This window comes from Chinchilla lanigera, unplaced genomic scaffold, assembly GCF_000276665.1.
Source record: "Chinchilla lanigera isolate Chin_1 unplaced genomic scaffold, ChiLan1.0 scaffold00001, whole genome shotgun sequence".
Lineage (NCBI taxonomy): Eukaryota > Metazoa > Chordata > Mammalia > Rodentia > Chinchillidae > Chinchilla > Chinchilla lanigera.
In genome coordinates, this window is record NW_004955402.1 from 7,053,448 (window position 1) to 7,072,408 (window position 18,961).

An 18,961-nucleotide genomic window follows, 5' to 3' on the forward strand; every position below is an offset into this window, starting at 1 on the left:
AACCACGTCGTCAGCAGGAATACTGAGCGAAATTCCCTTGGGCTTCCAATAATAAAAGCAAAAGGACACCTTGAGAAGTGCCAGGGCTCTCTGCTCCTCATAGGCCACGCAGAGCAGACACTTTCACCGGTGCTTTTGCCTGCTGGGGTTTTATCCCAGCCTGCTCTACCTGGGGAATGGAGACTCAACTCCAACTTCCTCTCACCCTCCATGGGGGGAAAGGAAATTCCAAGCTCCAGCCCCCTTTTACCATCTTACCCCTCACAACAAAGAGAATTTAAGCTCACAGCAAGTAGATGAAAACAAATCCTAAAAATTAGAGCAGCAATCAATGAAACAAAATCAGTATGGAAAATCAACAAACCAAAAATGTGATTCTTTGAAAAGATGCGTAGAAATGATGATCTTCCTGCCAGGCTACCTATGAAAGAAAGAAGACACCAATTACTAATAGACATAAAAGAGGGGACACCACTAGAGAGTCTACACCCAAGATAACAGAGGCGTGCTATAAGCAACTCTGTGCCCACAGTTTTGATAACACAAATGAAGCAGAATAATTTGTTGAGAGATGCATTACAGCTGCAATCTGGGGTATCCCTCAGAAGCCTCACGTGTCTAAAAGGTAGCTGGAACGAGGAGGCACTGTAACAAGGAGTGGATTATAGCTCAGTGTGCTGCTAGGAGGAGGGGCTGTTGGAAGAGGAGGTCTCTGGTGGGACCCGGCAGGGTGTGCCTCCCTCCCTGTCTTTACTCACTACTCCCTGGCCGCCATGATGTGAGCAGCTTTTCGGCACCAGACCCTCCCACCACGGCTGCCTGAGCTGCAGCCAATCACCTAAAAACCACGAGCCAAAGCCATCCTGCCTTAAATCGTGGGTGTTGGGTATTTTGTTTCAGCAACAGGAAGCTGACTAAACCAACACAGATGGCCAAAACTCAAACAAGAAGAAATAAACAGCCAGGCATGGTGGTGCTCACCTGTCATCAACTTGGGAGGCTGAGGCAGGAGGATCTAAAGTTTGAGTCCCACCTAGGCAACTTAGCAAGACCCGCCTCCTAGAAAAGGCTGGGGATATAGGTCAGTGTGAGAGGCCTCCACTCAGTCCCAGTACTGGGGAGAGAAAAATGCAAAGATGTCCCCCTCTCCTTCTTTTTTAATGTGTTAAGACAAAAAAAGGAAATAAAAAGTATGTAAATTGAACAGAGGAAATAAAACTGCTCACAGATGACAAGACTGACTATTGTCTTAGTTACTTTTCTCTCATTGCTGGGACAAAATACCCAAAATTAAGGAAGGAAAGGTTTATTTAGCCCACAGATTGTGGAGGTTTCAGTCCATAATCAGCTGGCTCCAAGGCAGAGTGGTGAGGGGCAACTGCTCATGGCAACAGAAGGCAGCAAAAGCAACAGCAAAAGCGGAGTACAAGCCTCTTTTCCTCACTTATATTGTAAGCAGGCCACCTGCCCTAGGGTGGGTGCAGCATTCACACCATCCCCCTGCCCACCTCTTGCACAGGCTCAGGATGTTTACAAAATGAGGACCCTTGCCCCCTGCTTAATTAAACTTCTAAACCTCTCAAGTTGACACAATGTATCAACCATTATAGCTATGTAGAACACTCCAAAAGAATAGACAAATAAACAAAAACTCCTGGAATGAATAAGCAATTACAGCAAGGTTGTGGGACATCAGGTTAATATATGAAAATCAATTACTTCTCTATTTACCAGCAATGAGCAAGTGGCCTTTGCCATTAAAAGTACATTACAATTTACATTAGCATTTCCCAAAATAAATACTCAGGTATAAACCTCACAAAATATGTACAAGAGGTATATGAAGAAAATGCCAACACTCTGATGGAGTATATCAAAGAAAAACAATCCATGGAAAGATATCCTGTGTTCACGGATAAGGAGATCAATATTATCAAGATGTCTGTTCTTCCCAAATTCATCTATGGACTCAACCCATCCCTCCAAAAACCCCAGGAACTTCTTTGTGTATATCAACCAGATGATTCCAGAGTTTATAGGGTGAGACTAAAGATCCAGAAGGCCCCCCTGAAGAAGGACCGATGCCAAGAACTGATTCCACCTGACTTGAAGACATCAGTAGAGCTGCAGGAATCAACACAGCATGGCACTGATGAGAAGACAGACAGACAGGTCAATGGGAAAGAAGAGAGAGCCCAGAATCAGACCCAGTCTAGCGAGCTGATCTTTGACCAGGGATGAAGGCAGTAAAGGGAGGGAAGTAAGCTATGACATTAGAAAAAGCCGCCATCCACATGCAAAACAAATAAATAAATAATTCTAGACACCAACCTTATGCCCTTTCAAAAAAATTCTCTCAAAATGGATTCTAGGCCTAAATGTAAAGCACAAAACTACCAAACCCTTAAAAGATAACTTAGGGGAATACTATATGACCTCAGATATGGTGATAACTTTTCAGATACAAACTAAATGTCTGGTCTGTGGTAGAAATAGTTGATGAGTTGGACTTTATTAAGATTAAAGACTTCTGCTCCATGAAAGACAACATCAAGAGAATAAGGTAAGCTACAGACTGGGAGGAAATATTTGCATAAGGCAAATATGATCGAGGACTGTTGTCCAAAATATACCAAGAACTCTGAAGGAGTACAATAAGAAAAGGAGCAACCTGATTTTAAAAATGCACAGGGCTGGGTTTGTTGCTCAGTGGTAGAGCACCTGCCAGGCAGGTGGCAGGCTATGGACTCAACCCCTGCCCTGGCAACAAGAAAAAGCAGAGAGGCTGAACAGACCCCTGAGTAATTATGATGTGAAGATGGTGAGTATGCAGAGAAAAAGACGTTCACATCACGTTACTAGAGAATTGCACATTAGCCGAGGATAGAGCTCAGCGGCACAAGCGCCTGCCTGGCAAGCGCAAGATCCTGAGTTCAATTCCTGCTACCAAAAAGAAAAAAGAAAAAATAGAGAATTGCACATTAAAACAAAAAGGAGATACTGCATGCCTATTGGAATGGCCAGTGTCCAAGACTCAGACAATGGCCAGTACTGGTGAGGGTGGGGAGCAGCAGAGGCTCCTGCTCCCTGCTGGGTGGTCACAGAGTGGATCAACTACTTGAGAGCCTGGTGGTTTCTTAAAAACTAAAGACTTATCCAGCAAGTGTGCTCCTTGGAATTTAACCAAATGAACTGCAAACACCATTCAAACCCCTGCACATGGATGTTTATAGCAGTCTGTATTCATAATGCCAAAGCTTGGAAATATCCAAGATGTCCTCTAGTAGGGAATATTAAACTGTAGCACATGTAGATGATGGGATATTATTCAGAGCTTTAAAAAAAAGCTATCAAGCCCCCAAAAAGACACAGAGGAAACTTAAATGCATATTACTAAGCAAAACAAGCCCATCTGAAGGATTCCATGCTGTATGGTTCTGAGGCAGGAGATTAGGGCATGGCCAGCCATCTGGGTAAGTGGGTACAACCTGTCAATCACTGAGATCCAGGACACATGGCAGAAAAAGAGTTCCTGGGCCCTGCACCTGGAGCCAATCAGAAAGCGCTATCTTCAGTTCTTCTGGTGCAAAATTAAGCAGGCTTTTTATTTGTTTGTTTGTTTTTTGTCTTTTTGAGACAGGGTCTTGTTAGGCAGTTCAGGCTGGCCTTGAGCACATTTTGTAGCCCATGCTGGTCTTGAACTTGCAGTGATCATCTTGCCTTAGCCTCCCGAGTGCTGGGATTACAAGTGTAATGCCCAGCTCTTAAGCAGGGCTTTGATAGGATGGCCTCACCTCACTCTGATGTCAGCCTGAGGACTGGGGGAGTGGTGGTACAAAAGGCCCAGTGGCATTAATCTCATAGTCAGTGTGGCCTCTCTTTCTCTGCAGAGCATACTTCTTTCCCTACCTTTAATAAATGTAAACTCTCACTCCTTTTTTCACTTGTCCAATTCTTTGTTCACGACAACAAGAATCTCTAGGAGCCCGTAACACCCTAAAACCCCCACTAACAATTACTTGACATTGAACAAAAGGCAAAATAGACAGTAAAAAGACCAGCAGCTGCCTGAGGTTGAGGGAGACAGGGCTAAACAGGTAGAGCACAGAGTACCTGTAGGGCAGTGAACTGCCCCGTGTGATACTACAGTAGTAAACATGCATCACTACGTGTCTGCCAAAACCCATCGAGTAGTGCATGCCAAGAGGGAACTCACTGTAAACTCTGACTCTGGAGACAATGATGGGGCCATGTAGGTTCAGACTGAACCAAGCTTACTGTCCTGTCTTCCCGTGTAGTCTGCTTCTACAAGTGGCTCACCAAATGAACGTTCCTGAGTTTTTTGGTGCTCATGTCTCCTTCTGGAGTGAGATTACAGGTTCTTCTCATCTGGAACAAAGAATTGAATGAAATGAGCAATAATCAGTGACAAAGTTTTTTGAAAAAGTAACAGTGAAGAGTGAGGGAGAAACTGCCTCTGCAGAATGAGCTTCAGCCGAGCAAAAAGCAACATGAAAGTACACCCTGGAAAACCGTGAGCTACCATGAGGAAAGCCACGATAGCAAGCTGCTTGTGGCATCTGTGTCCTTTTATGCCAGCCAAATCTCAAGGAGACCCATGAGACCTTCTTCATAGGGGTCCTGGGGGGCAATGCTGAGATTGTCAGGTCCTCGCATCCTATTGAAAACCTGCTGGAGCTCTCACCAGAAGTCCGCATGCAGGAAGTTAACAAGCCTCGCCCACTTCCCCAGCCAGCTTTGCCACACCCTCATCTCCTGTCTCATTGGTAGTAAATGTTGGTGGGGGAGGTTGTATGTGTATATGAGGAGGGGGGTATAGGAACTCCATCTTTTTTCCTCAATTTTGCGGTTAATTTAAAACTCCTTAAAAAGTAAAAGTGTATTATTTTATAAAAGTGCGTGGAGGATGTGGTAGCACGCACGCATAATCCCAGCACTCTGGAGGCTGAGGCAGGAGGATCACCCTGAGTTCAAGGCTAGTCTGAACTAAGTAGTGAGACCCTGTCTCAAATAAATACATAGGGGTTGATACAGGAAAATAAAAACTCCCAACTTGAATGATATCTGGGCCGAGTTCGTGTTCTCTATAATCGAAGAATGAATTTTAGGAACAATGGAGATTAAGAGCAGAATATATTTATTGAGGGAAAGAAAGCTTCTGTCGAAGAGAGAGTTACCCCAAGACTGTCTTTTCTAGGGACTTTTACAGAGCAAAACCACGAGGTGAGGTGGGTCCAAGGTAGGGAAGAATGGACAAAACTATGGTCAGCCAATAGGAATTGTTCAGGTAAAATTGATTAAGTTGGGATCAAATGGGGAAGCGAGTCACATAGCAAGCGGGCATGAACACAGAACAGGGGCTTTTCCTGTGAGGGGTTGGGTCAGGGACTCTTCAAGGTGACTGCTACCTATTCAGAATATCAATCCCTGATGTCCACCCCTAGGCAGGTATGTAGGTGTATTTGCTTAGTCCTTTGTCTTGAGGTCTGGCCCACAGCAAATACGCATCATTCATGTTGGCTCCTTCCAGGGCCTGGCCCTGTCTGACTGCCTATATTTCTATCTAACTCAGCTGCCTATAACAGTTGTGTAATCATATTAACCTCAGTGTGTTGTCCTGAACAGGTGTTGCTTCATATATGTAAAACCTGAGAACAATACCTGACATGTAGGAAGCTTTGTTTCCTAGTCTGTTTAATACCTAGATAGGATCACTAAGGACTGAAACTTTAAGCAAGCACTATTATCGCCTTTCTTTAAAACACAAAGGGAAGTCCTCTCCATCTCCTGTTTTATGACAAACATTGACCCTTCAGTCCAGCAGTCTTTCTAAATTAATGCCTTGACACTTGCTCACCTACAAGAATGCTAAGTACTGCCTACCTCTTCTCCAGCCCCAAACGTCAAATAGCCATGATGGTCATGTTTTTTAAAAGTTGAAACAGTTACTGAATGATTAAGGTTTGTAGGACAGTCAGTTCCTCAATCAACTGAGCCATTTATTTAAAATTCATCTCTTAAAAAGGCTGGCAGCCCAATTTCCGGGCTTAATTTCCTCAACATACCTTTCCTCAAAGGTCACCCATGATAAAGTAAATAAGCATTTAAATTGATGTTAATGATTGTTTTCAATTTATGCAAAAGAGACCCATTGTCAACCATGAAGGGATTACCTTTATCGTCTGTCTCTAACTGTAATTCTTTTTACAATGTTGCTGATAGTAATTCATTTAGATAGGATCTTAAAAAGCGAAATTAGGTAGCTGAGATTACATAATGATGGCGGGAAGTTTTTCTGTTGTTTTCTCACTTGAATGGCCACTCTCAATCCAACCACCTCTTCTTTCCCCAAACAGGCAGACTGTTTTGATCAGCAGGCTAACAAAAAGTGAGAAAAGAAAGAAAATGACGCCAGAGAAAGGAAGAGATAGCACACAGAAATGCAGATGAGAGACTCTGGGAAGCCGGGAGACTCATTACCTTTTGAATGACCGAACCTCACCCAGCCAGGTCCACCTAACTGAATTGTTTATGAAGGAGCAGGCTTGTAAAGTTAGGGTGCTCTTCAGTGTTCTAAGTCAAAAGAAAAGAAAGGAGTTAATAACCCCTTAGTAAAAAAATAAAATGCACTAGGAAACGATCTGCTTCCGAAGGGGCCTTGAAATGGCTTGGTGGAGATCTTCCTGCAGGGGCCAGAGGCATCTTTAAAATGCACAGGGACAGCAAACATGTGTGTTCCTGGGCTGCCACGGGCCCAGGCAGAGGTGGGGAAGGCAGTCTAAAGGTCGCTGTTTAAATACCCGCACAGCAGCCAGCCAGCGAACCTAAATGCACATTTCGCTGTGAACCGAGGAGACTGCTTCCTCGAAGCCAGTGACAAGGCTCGAGGCGCTGACCTGTGGCAGCCATACCACGTGTGTGTGCTTTTGTGCAGGGCGACCTTGAGCAAAGCAGGCAGATAGATGTTGGCAACGCTCCCCGCAGGAGCCCCCTAAGGCCACCAGCATCCTCCCTTCCCACCCTCCTACCCACCCCCACCCGCGGCTCCTCGGCCATTCCTGCTCCCAGGGAATTCCTATGAAGCTGCTAATTAGCAAATCTAGTAAATCATCCCTTGCTGTAGACCTAGGTGAGAGCTGGGCGACTCCCAGGAGCGCCTTTTCCTTAGGTGGTTAACAGTGGTTAGCAGTCACTTTGTGAAGCCCACTGGGGACTCTTCAGGGGCAAAGAGGAAGACTAGGGTTGTTTTCACGATCAAACAGCACGCAAATCTACTTGGGAAAAAATAGCAGCATGTTAATAGGACGGGCAAGAACGTGAGTGGCTTCTGTTTATCTGTCTTCAAGGATTGTGTGTTATTGCATAATTTAATGAATGATAAGAAAAGATCCTACTTACATATTACAAAAACTTACAAATTACAGAAATAAAATCCTCCATAATCCCATCCATTAGTCATGAACTGTAAGTAGTTCTTTTTATTCACACCTTTTCCATGAATATTTAAGGCTCCAACCCAGGGCCTCACGCAGCTCTGCCACTGAGTGACATCCCAGCCTTTGAACACTTTAAAAGTTTTTCAAATCATTCTATGCACTCAGTCCTGTAACACTTTAAAAATCAACATTCCAAAACAAGTTTTCTCATTAAAAAGTTCGCAAAAACTACACTTTTTCTCTGTCTCTGTCTCTCTGTCTCTCTCAATCCTGTGGATGGACACAGGACGCATCCCATGGAAGGCAGGTGTTTTATCACTGAGCTATACCTCCAGCTCTTTTGAAATTTATTCTGAGACACAGGCTCACTAAGTTGCTCAAGATGGCCTGAAAGATGTGGTCCTCCTACCTCAGCCATCCTAATAGCTGGGATTACAGGTGTGATGGACACCTGGCTTAGTTTTTGTTGTTGTTTGGGGTGTGTTGTGGAAGAGAGATGGTGTATAACTGATGTATCCCACAAGCCTCAGGCACTTACTGGCAGGGCCTTTGAAAGGAGGCTTATAATCGACTTGCTGTGGGGAAGCGGGCCGGCTAGAAGAGATGGGTCAGTGGGTGGCCTGGAAGGATTTATCTCCTTACCCAGCTCCTCCCTCTCACTCACTGCTTCCTGTCTGCCTGCTATGAGCAGCTTTCCTGCACCTAGGCCTTTCTACTGTGTGGTTCGGCCTTGGAGCCAGCATACTATGGACTGAAAGCTCTACAAATTGTGAACCAAAATAAACCTTTCCTTCCATAAGTTTTGAGTGTCGGGTATTTCGTCCCAGCAGCAAAGAAAGTGACTAAGGCAGATTCTGGTAGCAGAGAAAGGGGGTCCTCACTGTGACTATACTTGACCATGTGATTCAGAAGCCTTTAACACTGATTTGCAGGACAAATTTGGAAAGGTTTGGAAGTGCTGGCTGGAAAAGCAGCTGTAGAATGCTGTGAGAAAAGTTTGGTGGGAGATTCTGGTTGGAGCTTAGAAGACCAAATGTGATAGTAATGCAGATAATAAAGATCAGGGTCAGGAGGTTTCAGCTGCAAACAAGGACTGTATTGGCAGCTGGACTCCAGGCCATCTGCATTATACTTCAATGGAAAAATTGATCTTCATTTTTCTCATGCCCTAAGACTTTGCAGGAGACTGAGACTAAGGACAGAAGAGTAATTAATCTGGCAGAAGAAATTTCAAGGTAGCCCCACTTTCAGGCTGTACCACCAATTCTATTGGGAGCTTTTAGCCAGCTCTGCATTGAGAATCAAGAGCAAACAAAATAGTCAGGTGATTTAAAAAGTTTTAAATTTCATGGAAAAAAGCAGCTCCTGTACAGCTTGTGCCAATAAAGTTGGAGCAGAGGAGAGCTTGGTTGCTGAAAAGATTAGCATTAAGAGAAGCCAAGTACTTTATATCAGACTACAACAGACGCCTTGAGGGCATGGGTGGAATCTGAACGATACCACCCTTTGCAGAGTTAAGAGTAGAAAAGTCAAAGACTTTGCTTTAAGAGCTCCTGGGCACCCTGTTGGAAAAAGGCATGGGCTTCCAGGGATTCTGTTTGCAGTGTTGTCATCCAGGCACTCAGAGGTTCCTGCTGCCATGATGTAAAAGGGCCTGGCTACTGCCCCTTGGCACCAACCACATGATACATTTTACAGGCATGCAGAATGCAACAGTTGTGGGGTCAGGAAGGCTTCTGCCCAGATTTCAGAAGAAGGCCTGGGAGGCCATTCTTCTGAGAGTGCAATGTGTGCAGCCGTGAGAGTGAAGCTGAAGGTGCAGTGGAGACCCCAGAGAGCTGGAGAAGTCAGGAACACGGATCATCTGAGGAAAGCTGCAAGGAGTGAGTAAAGCCAGCTGAAGAGAAAAGCCATGAGGGTTGCAACAACCAGCAATGCCACAGAGATGGAGCCAACCAAGCTCTTTGGAGGTCTTGGCTCACAACTTGCTCCAGGTGGTGGACATGGAACTACAGGATTTAATGTTTGCCCTGCGGGGTTTTGGTCTTGCTTTTGTCTCATTCATTTCTATGCCCCAATTTCTCCCTTTTGGAATGTGAGTGTTTACCCCACGCCCAAGTATGTCAGCAGTGTTTAACTTTCTTTTTTATTTTTACGGGGACTCACATCTAAGAATTTCACTTTAGGCTTGGATTTTTCAGCAGTGCTGAAACTGTTAGGACTTTTGACAGCTCTTAGAAATGGGATAAATGCATTTTGTGCAGAGATGCACATAAGCCTTTTGGAGGCTAGGTATAAAATGGTACGGTTTAGATCTTGATGTCCCCCTAAAGCCTCATGTGTTCATAAGCAAGGCTACTGAAGGTCACTGGACTATGGGCTTATAGCTGACTTGGTGTTCAGTGGTTGGACCTGGTCAGAAGAGCTGGGTCACTGGGTGTGACCTGAAAGAGTCCATCTCCTGTCCCGGCTCTTCCCTTCACTCTTTGCTTCCCCATCATGCCATGAACAGCTGTCCTCTGTGATGCTCCTCTGCCATGGAGCCAGCCAACTACAGCCTGAATCATGAGCCAAAATAAACCTCTCCTCCTTTAAATTGTGGGTTTGAGGTAAAAAGTGCCCTAGATTCTGTGTGTGTGTGTGTGTGTGTGTGTGTGTGTGTGTGTGTGTGTGTTTGGTGTTGGGGATGGCAGGCCATACAAACAGTCTATCACTGAGCTATAATCCACTGCAGCAACTACCACTTTTAATACAATACTCAGTGTGCATGGACTACCGTTTGCTTCCTTTTCCTCCCGCCTTTGGCTTACCTACATTATTTCTAGAGTGTCTTCTGATTAAAAATGGCAAACAAAAAAATGCACATTTCTCTTCAAGACCTTCTGAAACTAAATGATAATAAAAGTGATTTTGTTTGAATGTAAACATGTGAGGATTAAGAGGATGTGAGAGAAAAAAAGCACTGCAAAAATGTAGAAACTGTCCTGAAAAAGTTAAAAACATCACATTACAGTGATACAGACATACCTGTCTTCATAGCGGCACAAGTCATAATAGTTACATCTTGGAAGCACCCTATATACCCACTGACAGATGAATGGATAAAGTAAATGTATTTACACACAGTGGAGTACTACTCTGCCACAAAGAAGGATAAATTTGCATCATTCATATGAAAGTGGATGCACCTTGAGACCATAATGTTAAGTGAAATAAATCAGACACACAAGCTCAAACGTTGCATGGTTTCTCTTACATGAGAAACTCAAACTATACATAAGTTAAACAGCAAAATAAGACAGATAAATAGGAAACAGGAACATAGATCTTTTGCAAATGGAAGGAGCGTTGGATGGGGGAGGGAGGGGAAGGTGATATAAAAAGAATTAAGATGTGTTATGCCAGGAATCATGACACACATTTATAATCTGATTACTCAGAAGGCCGAGGCAGGAGGATCACCTTGAGTCTGAGGCCAGCCTGAGCTACATAGTGAGTTCAAGACCAGCCTGAACTACATAGTAAGACCCTGTCTCAAAAAACAAACAAATGTATGATGTCAACTTTAGGTTTTTAGTAAATATACTTTATCTAACAGAGGACATTCCTTTCTATTTGAGAGTAATAATAATAGATGCTAGATTCTTTCAAATGCATTTCTGGAATCTTGAAATATTGTATGATGTGTACGTCTCTTTGGAGAAATGTTATTTCAAGTCCCATGCCTATTTTTTCATCAGGTTGTTGAATTGAATAATGTGTCCTTTTGTTGTTGGTGTGGTGTCACTGTATGAGTCAGGGTCCTGTTCTGTAGCTCAGGATGGCCTTGAACTCACAATCCTTCTGCCTCGGCCTATCAAATTCTGGGATCACAGGTGCACATGACCATGCCCAGCTTGGTTTGTCTTTTTGGTTTTTTGTTTTGTTTTGTTTTGTGTTGTTTTTCTGTTTTTTTCCAGTACCGGGAATTGAACTCACAACCTTGTGCTTGCCAGGCAGGCACTCTGCCGCTGAGCTACATCCCCAGCCCTGGTCTTTTGTTCTTGAGAGGGGTTTGGGTTTGATTTTGGTTTTATATTCTGCATACATGATCGTCACCAAATTTAAAATTTGAAAATATTTTGTCCAATTCTAGAAATTGTCTTTTCACTCTCTGGATAAGTTTTTTGATGCACAAAAGTTTTAGATTTTGAGTTAAGTCTCATTTAGTTTTTCTTTCATGAGTTGTGCTTTTCATGTCATTGTTGAATCCAGGATAATAAAGATTTGTTCCTAACTATTCTTTCAAAAGTATTACACCTTTAGCTCTTAAATTTAGGCCTTTGATTCATTTTGAGCTTAATTTTTTTCTTGGTTTGGTTTGGTTTGAGTCAGGGACTCACTGTGTAGTGCAGGCTTCCCTTGAACTTACTTTGTAGCCCAGCTGGCTTTGAACTCATTGCAATCCTCCTGCTTCAGCATCCTGAGTGCTGGGATTACAGGCATGCACCCCCACACCCAGCTTGAGCTCAGTTTTGCACATGGCACAAGGAAAAGACACAACTTTCTCCTCTTCATGTGGCTCTCCAGTTGTCTCACACTGACTGTTGTAAATATTAACCCAACCTTATATCCCTGGGATAAACCCAACTTCGCCATCCTGTATAATCTTCTTTATTTTTAGATTTGATTGGCTGAAATTTGAGTAAGAATTTTTGTGTCTATACCCATGAAAGATATTGTCCTATAGTTTTTTTTTTTCCCCGTCCACTTTCTTCCCTCCCATTTTTTTAGTAGTACATGTTTACAACACATAATAAATACATTTGCTGTGGGGAATTGGTGCACATAGGTATGAGATCATTGTTTTGTTTTTCCTTTTGTTTTTTTCAGACAGGGTCTCACTCTGTAGTTTAGGCTGGCTTTGAACTCACTGCGTGGCCCAGTCTGGTCTTGAACTCATGATGATCCTCCTGTCCAATTAACATCTGTCTTTATGGCCTAGAAAGAAGCTACTGATTTCATGGCAATTTCTGGAGAGAGGACTCTGTCTTTCTGGGGCACATATATTAGTATTTCCATCTTTGCAGGTTCTTGTAGCTGTCTGGGGAGTGTGCTAGGACTGGACTTAGGCTCAAGCTCCACTGCTTAGCCATGTTACAACTCTGCCTGGGACTTTTACCTCAACATCACCAAGTGGGAATCAAGGCTGCTGCTAGGACTGGGCTTCCTGTGTCCAAGGAAATGAAGGACAAACCTTGTCCTAGACAAACAGGCAGTGTTGTAGTCAGGGTTTGCAAAGTAACAGATTTAATACAGGACACATAATTGATAGGATTATTTTATAATATTCATCCAAAAAGTCAAATGCAGAAGAGTGCAAGAGAGCTGTCCACACACTAGAGACCCAAAGAATCCCGCTAAAGGCTTGGATCCCATGGTAATGTCCTGCATGGGTCCAAATGAAGACCTACAGCCCATGGCAATATCCTCTATGAATCTAGCTGGAGGCCTAGAGCCCACGACAATGTCTCATGCAGGTCTTTATCAAGGATTTGCACTTGGGCGCTGGGGATATAGCTCAATGGCACAAGTGCCTGCCTGGCAAGTACAAGGTCCTGAGTTTGATTCCCAGTACAAAAAAAAAAAAGAAGAAAAAGAAGGAAGGAATTTTAGCCTGGCAAGCCTGAGGTCATGAGTTCAATTCCCAGTACAAAAAAAAAAATTAAAAGGATTTGCACTGGGAAGGCCCAAAGGTCAGTGGTAGGAGCTAGAAAGTCTGTGCCAGCAGGATGAAGGATCTGTGCCAGCAGGCTGAGGGATCTGCACTGGAGCCAGGAAGCAACACTCCAGATAAGGACCAGAGCTCCCCTGAAAAGAACAGCAGCCATCCTCATTGACAGCAAGGACCCATGCTCCTCTGACAATGAGAATAGTTGAGTTTGTATCACGAAAACCAGTGTGACAGGCTTCTCCAGGAGGATCAACAACATACCATCTTCCCCTCCAGTTCTCCCTTTATGCTGCTGGCAACAATCCTCAAGTGGGCCTTCCACACCCAGCATCATGCTCACTCAATTCAGCTGGGTGTTACAAGTTGACCATTAGTTAATCCACCACAATCCACCCCTGGTCAACTTGACAACCGGACACATTTCTTTAACCATAATCTCTAGTGACACACTTGTGGAAAATTAACATGTCTTGATCTATTCAGATTTGTATTAACATAATGATTACATATATACAATTCTTATTGTACTCATTTCCATACTGAAAACAAATATTCAAAGGGTTCTCAAAATTCAAGGTTAAAACCACAATACTTTGACTAAATAACCTGACTACAAATATCTATCTAAAAACTACACTGAAATCATATTTAAGACAGCTATTATAATCCCAGTCCTTGCTTCCCACTAACTTTTAACAACAGGGCATGAGAAGACTAAGAAATTCCTCAAGGGATCTCCTGCTTTTCACATATAGTCTTCCCTTCTGGTGAAAGGTCCCTCAAGTAATTTCTTCATTGTCCTGTTCCTTTCCATCAACCATGTTCTATTTCATCCTTGCAATCCACAGCTCCACTAGAGCCTTTCCTCTGGCCAAATGCTTCAAATCACCCTGCTGGCTATTCACTCTTAATCTTCAAAAGTAAACACGCCACCATCCGAGCACTATACTGCACTGAAATTTTTCTGCCACCCACACAATATCTCTAAAGCAAAATGCAGATCAACTTCTTGCCAAAGCACAACGTATACCACCTGGGATCCAGCAGCCAATGCAGTCTTTTTCAATGGAAGTTTCCTGAACCTCATCTTAACTGGCAGCATTTCCATCAGTACTCTGATTTTCAGGCTCTGGACAGTTTCCAATATAGTTTACAAAGTACTGGGGTTGCCTCTTCATCCAGTCTCTCAAAACCTTCCCAAATTAATTCCTAAGGCTCTTAAACCATATAGGCAGGCAACATCAAAGCAATGACCCCACTCCTGGTACCAAATTCTGTCGTAGTTACTTTTCCCTCATTGCTGAGATAAAATACCCAATGCCCAAAGTTAAGTGAGAAAAGGTTTATTTAGCTCACAATTTGTAGAGATTTCAGTCCATAATTGGCTGGCTCTAAGGCAGGGTGGCACATGGTAGAGGGGCAACAGTTTATGCAGGTGGAAGACAGCAAAAGCAATGACAGAGAGAAAGACAGAGAGACACAAATGGACAGACAGACAGAGATAAGCCTCCTTCTGTCCTTTATACTGTATTCAGGCTACCTGCCCTAGGGAAGGTACAGCACTCACACCCTTAATCCTAGCATTGGACCATGAATCAATCACAAACTCTAGATTCAGCCACCTCTGAAAAGCCCACATCCCATAACTGCATGAGGCTTTGAGAGGACATCAAGACACAAGCCATAACAGGCAGCTAAGCACTCCATGGCACTTCAGTGGCTCCCCACCTGGCCAGGCCCTTGCTAAGTGAAGGACTCTGGCTGACAGTGAGGTCCGGAGCCAGCTCTGTGCTTGAAGATCAAGAGTGTGAGGGAAAAGCCAGAATATTTTCTTGTGGAAGGGCTGATCAATACACAAGATGTATGTTTGAATAGGAAAACTGCCAGGCACAGTGGTACATGCTTGTAATCCTAGCACTTGGGAGGCTGAGGAAGGAGGACTGCCACAAGTTTAAGGCTAGCCTGGGCTACACAGTGAGTTTAAGGCCAGCTGGAACTATGTAGGGAGACCTTGTCTTAAAAATAAATAGATAGGAGAACTATTTCAGTAAAAAACACACTGCTGTGAAGCCCCTTCAGCATCCTCCCCATTGCTTACAACACACTTATACCACTGTTCTTGCCACTTTCTGGACTAGTTGTGGAAGTGCTCTTTCTTGAGCGTCATTATGAAGTGTGATCAAAAATACAATGAATGCTCTGCCTACTGCATCTAATACAAAGGCAGCCTCATAAAAACATGACACTGTCTTCATCGACCTTATTCACCAGATCTGGCACTATGCGACTTTTGACTCTTCCCTACAGTCACAATGACCATGAAAGGGAGATGTTTTAAACTGATTCAGGCAGGCCTTTGAGGCAGCCACAACAGTGCAAGTAAAGACACTCACAACAGAGGACTTCCAGAGCTGCCTCAGAAAGTGGCAAGGCCATGGGATAAGTGTGTTAGAAGGCAAGGGGGGGATTTTGAAAGGGACTTATGACAGTGTGTCTTTCACTGAACCATTTTTAAAACTGTAAGTGCTCACCATATTTTTCAATCACACCCCCTATGCTGGTGACTATGGAAACAGGAGCCAGGGGTGCTCAGAAGCCTTGCCTGCAGGCCTCTGCTGTCTGTTGCAGGGGGCACCTCCTGCTTCCCAGCTTGCCTTTCACCTTCCGCACTGTCCTCAGACCTCCAGGACACCAACGTGTTCCTGGGGCTGGTGTCATTCAGTGGGAATACCAACCTAGTGCGCCCAGGGTCTGACTTCAATCCCCAGCCCCTGATACACACACCCCCAGAAAACCCGGGTGCAGCGGCACATGCCTGTAACCCTGGCCATTTGAGAGGCTGAGGTAAAAGGGTCAAAGTCAACCTAAGCAATTTTCCATGACGCCCGCTCAGAGGTGAAAAAGGGCTGGGAATGTAGCTTGGTAGTAGTAGAGCACCCCTGGGCTAGAGCCCCAGTACTGAGAAAAAAGAATCCTCTCATATTTGTCAGTGACACCAGTCACCCGGGCAGATCTGTGACACGTGCTGAGGGGACACGCTGTCACCCGTGAGCACAGCCGCTCCTTGCTTCTAGAAGCGAATTCGCCCTTTAGATTTTTTACCAAGATGCTTCTGTGTGCATCTCCACAGCACCAACTCTGGGTTTAACGTCTCCTCCCTTGCACGCTCAGGCTCACGCTGGCAGCTGGGGGCACACACGTGGGCAGGGTACACTGCTTCCTCCTGGCACACCATCCACCACACAAAAGGTGTCTGGACTCCAGGGACTGAGACGTGGGTGTCACTAACTCGTGCCTGTCAGCCGAGCAGAATGTGCACACACACGGTCAAAATCTAGGCGGCGTGTTTTGCCAGCCAGGTTAGGAACCACAGACGTGCGAAGTCTCCAGCAGCCAACCACACCTCTGCCTTGCCAACCTGGAAGCTCTGGGCTCTCCCCACTCCTCCCGGTTTCCTTGGAGAACCACAGAGCAAGCACCACACTTGATCTCTGCTTGTTGCCAAGTTAACATAACCATAAACAATCCCAGTACTCCGGAGGCTGCAGGAGGCTCTCCGAGAGTTTGAGACCAGCCTGGGCTACACAGTGAGTTCAAGACCAGCCTGAACTACATAGCAAGATCTTGTCCCATAAAACCAACCAAAGAAACAAACAAAGACCCAGCCAAACAGTTCCTCTGTGTGTACCCAAGTGTTACAGACATAGCACGCCTGCGTTTCAAATTTCAAAGGCAGGGAACTTGGCAAAACTCCTGATGTGTCTCATATTTCTCTCTCCTCCCTGCTTTTTCCTTTCTCTCTCCCTCCCTCTCTTTCCTTTCTCCCTCCCTTCTTCTATCATCTGTCTTCCCTCCTTATTTTTTTCTTTCTTCCTTTTCACATATTTTTCAAGAAAATTTAGCTTGCAGAAAGAAAAATGGCCCTCTGACCCGCGCGCCTCCATTTACCCCAAATGGAAACAGTGAGACTTGTCCTGTCCTTCTTAGTTGCCCTGGGTCTGGAGCCAGGGGGTGATTTCAGGCTCCATTTGTGGGGCCAAGCAGCTCCCCCTAGGCCACACTCAGCTTGAGAATGTTGTGACAAAACTCCCCAGGAGGTTCCCAGGGAGACAGACATCGAAGAAGACATTAGCAGCGGCCCAGCTCACGCTCCAGGGAGACTGGCAACCTGCGAGCCTGCAGAAGAGATCCATGATAACTGCCCCTTATTTCAAAAATGCATTCCCTGGGCTAGGGCCATAGCTCATCAGCATAGTGCCTGCCTGCCATGGACAAGGTTGTGAGTTCGAGTCTTGGCAAAAAAAAAAAGAAAGAAAAGCACTGCCATTATTTGAGACAGAGAGGGTCTTTTTTGTTTTGTTTTGTTTTTGTTTTGTTTTCCCGGTACCGGGAATCGAACTCACGACCTTGCGCTTGCCAGGCAGGCGCTGTGCCGCTGAGCTAAATCCCCAGCCCCAGAGAGGGTCTTTATATAGGAAACCTGTTGTTTGCTTCTGCTTACTGAGATCATCAGGGAAAGAATGATGAACACTCAGAATTCTACAGAAGCAGTGCTTGCTTACTGGGTAGTGGCTTATTTCTATTTATTTATAGCTTTGATGGGGATTGAATGCAGGACTTTCACACTGATCTACGTCCCTGGCTTCCCCTCTTCTTGAAACAGGGTCTCACTAAGTTGCTAAGTTGCCTAGGCTGGGCTTTACTTTGCGATCCTCCTGCCTCAGCCTCCCAGAGTGCTGGGATGACTGGTGTGCGCCTCATCGGGATGGGACGCTGTGACTGCATGCACACAGGAGCAGGACAGCTCCTTGCAGCTGGGGCTCTGAGTGAGGGCTCTGCACCCTGCTCAGGTTTGAAAAGAGAGTGTAAACCCTGGGGCACCCACCCCTTCCCGACTTGTTTTTCCCATCAGGAGGCACCTGAGTCAGAGGGTGTTGTTTCTGGGATTCCTGTCAGCCTGCACGGAGCTTTGTGGAAAAGGTCTGAGGCCCTGACAAAGGAGAAAGAGCCCATGACTCGACCACCCCAAAGCAACCTTCCCATCACTAAGCGTGAGAGGGAGAGGCTGGGGTGCCATGACTTGGTCTCCCTAAAATCAGCTGGTGGCTGCAGCTCACAGCTGGATGCCTTGCAGGCTCAAGCATGAACCTTCTAAGCAGGCCGGGCTGGTACACCAGGCCCTGGGTTCTGCCCCAGCACTGCAAAAAAAAGAAAAGGAAAACAAAGATTATAAAGATGCTGCGTGTGTACTTAGTTTCTGTTCACTTTTTTGTTTTTTAGTCCGAATCTTGCTATCTAGGCCAGGCTGCCCTCAAACTCAGTGATCCTCCTGCCTCAGCCTCCTGAGTGCTGGGATTACAGGTGTGCGCCACCACACCTGTTTACTTATCTTCTTTTCCTGCAGCCCCATTAGGCAAGCAGCACAACAGGCCTGTGCTTGCCTGTGGGGTCGGGGGAGGTTTCAAGAATCCTCTTATGAGAACTGTCAACTCATTTCATAGGCGCCTACAGTGACCAAGAGGCGATCGGTAGCACAGACTTTGGCGGTGGAAGGGACAGGGCATTGTGCCCACACCGGTTCTCCCAGCCTCTCCTTCCAGGGCTTTCTGCTCCTTGGGCCAGAGATGGGCGGCCTTTTTCAGAAGTCAAAAGTATTCCATCCCGTGCCCACAAGGCATGAGACCCAAGCAGCTTCCAGCCTGGAAACCGTGGGCGAGGAGGCAGCCAGCCACTGGGTTCGCCAACCACTGCTCAGTTCCTTTTAAAAATACAGCAGTGACTCGGCGACCCC

At 45.2% G+C, this 18,961-nt stretch overlaps 1 protein-coding gene and 1 long non-coding RNA gene across 9 annotated transcripts in view; one reads left to right on the top strand and one right to left on the bottom strand.

Moving 5' to 3' along the window:
* The window catches only part of Dlgap1 (discs, large (Drosophila) homolog-associated protein 1), a 296,231-nt gene that overhangs the window by 244,322 nt on the left and 32,948 nt on the right, over nt 1–18,961 (top strand). The gene's annotated exons all lie outside the window — the stretch shown is intronic.
* On the bottom strand, nt 392–17,230 carry LOC106149350. The gene is made up of 4 exons (XR_001235495.1): nt 17,119–17,230; nt 6,502–6,594; nt 4,217–4,389; nt 392–421 (listed from the first exon to the last, which is right to left on the bottom strand). It is a non-coding gene; the product is annotated as an uncharacterized LOC106149350 (long non-coding RNA).